Source organism: Furipterus horrens, unplaced genomic scaffold (genome assembly GCF_987537825.1).
Source record: "Furipterus horrens unplaced genomic scaffold, mFurHor1.1.pri manual_scaffold_8, whole genome shotgun sequence".
NCBI classification, from domain to species: Eukaryota; Metazoa; Chordata; class Mammalia; order Chiroptera; family Furipteridae; genus Furipterus; species Furipterus horrens.
In genome coordinates this window covers 71,174,424-71,177,064 of record NW_028327178.1, presented here as the reverse complement: position 1 = coordinate 71,177,064, position 2,641 = coordinate 71,174,424, and the positions used below count along the sequence as shown (strand labels likewise).

Below are 2,641 nucleotides of genomic sequence, written 5' to 3'. Positions count from 1 at the left end.
AAGAGGCTCTTCTCGGTTCATTTTATGTTCCTTCCTCCTTTATCAAATATTAATTGACTGAATAGTCCTGGATTTATTTCTGAACTCTATTCTGTTCCATTGATCTACATGTCTTTTCTCATGCCAATACCATACTGTTTTGATCACAGTGACTTTGTAGTATTGTTTGATGTCTTGTATTGTGATTCCTCCTGCTGTGTTCTTCTGTCTCAAGATTGCTTTTGCTATTCGGGGCCTTTTTTGGTTCCATATGAATTTTTGGAGTATTTTTTCTAGTTCTGTGAAATATGTCATTGGTATTTTAATAGGGATTGCATTGAATCTGTAAATTGCTTTGGGTAGTATGGCCATTTTTTTTTTAGAGGCATTTTATTTAGACAACAAAAACAAATTAGATGTTCAGAGGCAGTGTACAATGAACGAGAGATCAAACTAGATACTTTATCATGTAATCCCTCCTTTTTACAATGAAAGCAAAACAAAATGGTTTCTGCTTTAAGGGAAAAGTCAGAAAAATAGGCCAATATATTTTTCTTCTCCATAATAACATAAACAGCTACAAGAACCTAACTGTAATAAGAGAAATTGAATCTTGGCTTGCACATATTCATTAAAGACAATGGGCCATCATACCACAAGAGCAAAACTCCACCTGTCTTCATCGGATACTCTTGCATTTTCACTTACAGGTAGCATCAAGTTAGTTCCAACACAGGAGCTAATCCGTATTCCTCGTTATTTACTGCTCCATGTTTGTCTTAAGCACAGACCAACTCTAGAAAACTGATGCTTTTCTCTGCTTGCTGGTTTTAGTCCATAGGTTGTATACTATTTGTGGCATAGGCATGAGACTCAAGCCTTCACTTCAGGAGTTGAGCTATAGATGGAACCTGAATTCTCTGAAACAATTTCTTCTAGCTCCTCTTTCATTGTCTCTGGAAAACTGATCTTTGGCTTTGCCAGCTCACCACTATCTCCTTCAGGAAGCACACATTTCCAAAGGCCATATGTTTTTCCTACTACAGTTTGCCACAGTCTCAAAGTTCTGTCGTCAGAACCACTGGCATAGAGTTCTCCATCAGGACTAAATCTCACACAGTGAATAGGACCAAAGTGTCCTTTGTAGGATTCTAATTCTTCCCCACTATTATAATCATACTTATAAAGTTTAAAATCTTCACTATCAACAACAAGAAATTCTTTCTCACGATGAAGAGATGCAGAATTGATGGTTCCAGGAGCTTCAAAGGATTTAATTGGGTCCAAACTTACTGCACTATGAAAAGCAATAGATTGCCCAGAAGTTATTACCAAAATCTCTCCCTCAGGAATATATTCCATACTGCTAACAGACATATTAAAACTTAGAGATTTCACTTCTGTCATTGTAGCGTGATCCCAAAGACGAACAGTTTTATCATCAGCTGAAAGAATCTGCTTATCCTCACTGCACCATAGAGCCTTTTTAATACCAGAAGTATGGCCACTGATTTCCTTAGGGTCTGCTTCTGGTTTGTTCAAGTCATATATGCGTAACAGTTTATCCTGTCCCCCAATTAACAAGTAATTACTATCCTCTGTAAAATCCACAGACTTGACAATGTGTTTATGAGCCAGGGTCATCAATTCATCTCCTGAGACAGCATCCCACACTTTCGCTGTGAAATCTGCAGCTGCTGTAGCCACTTTGGTGGCATCTTTATTCAGTGTTGCACCCCAAAAAGCACCTTTATGACCCAAAAAAGTTCCAATCCAGTCTCCTGTATCCCCCTGGCGTAGCATAGGTTTACCATCTGTTTTCATTTGTTTTCTTCCCTTTGACTTATTCTTTTCTACTGCATTCTGTGTGCTTTCTTCACTTTTTTTTACTTTCTTTTGAGTCAATTCTCTTTCTTACTGCTTGACATGTAGTTTTTAAAATATCATTTGTTGACTTAAAAGTGCACAAGTTGACTTCCGGCCAAGATGGATGTATAGACAGACACGCTGCATCTCTGTCCGCAACTAAGAAGGAATACAACTACCTCAAAACTAGAAACAACCAGAAGTTCCAGAAAATCAAACTGCGTGGAAGTCCAGCAAACAAAGATATAAAGAAGAGATACTCATCCAGACAGGTAAGAGGGGTGGAGCCGGGGCGAAGGGAACATGGTGTGGTGGCAGCTGCAGTGGTGGCAGTGGTGGCAGTGGCCAGTATGGCCATTTTGATGATGTTGATTCTTCCCATCCAAGAACATGTTATTTGCTTCCATTTATTTGTATCTTCCTTAATTTCTTTCTTCAATGTTACATAATATTCAGAGTACAGATCTTTTATCTCTTTGGTTAAGTTTATTCCTAGGTACTTTATTTTTCTTGTTGCTATAGTAAATGGTATTTTCTCTTTTGTCTCTGTCTCTGAGATTTTATTGTTGGTGTACAGAAATGCCTTAGATTTTTGTATATTTATTTTATACTCTGCTATTTTGCCAAATTCACTTATTATATCGAGTAGTCTTTTAGTGGAGTTTATAGGGTTTTCTATGTATACTATCATGTCATTTGCATAAAATGATAGTTTTACTTCTTCTTTCCCAACTTGGATGCCTTTTTTTTTTTTCTTGTCTGATTGCTGTGGCTAGGACTTCCAAGACTATGTTGA

General features: G+C 37.4%; 1 pseudogene; it reads right to left on the bottom strand.

Moving 5' to 3' along the window:
- Positions 1–367: 367 nt before the first annotated feature.
- On the bottom strand, positions 368–1,789 carry LOC150003124 (serine-threonine kinase receptor-associated protein pseudogene; annotated as a pseudogene).
- Positions 1,790–2,641: the final 852 nt, after the last annotated feature.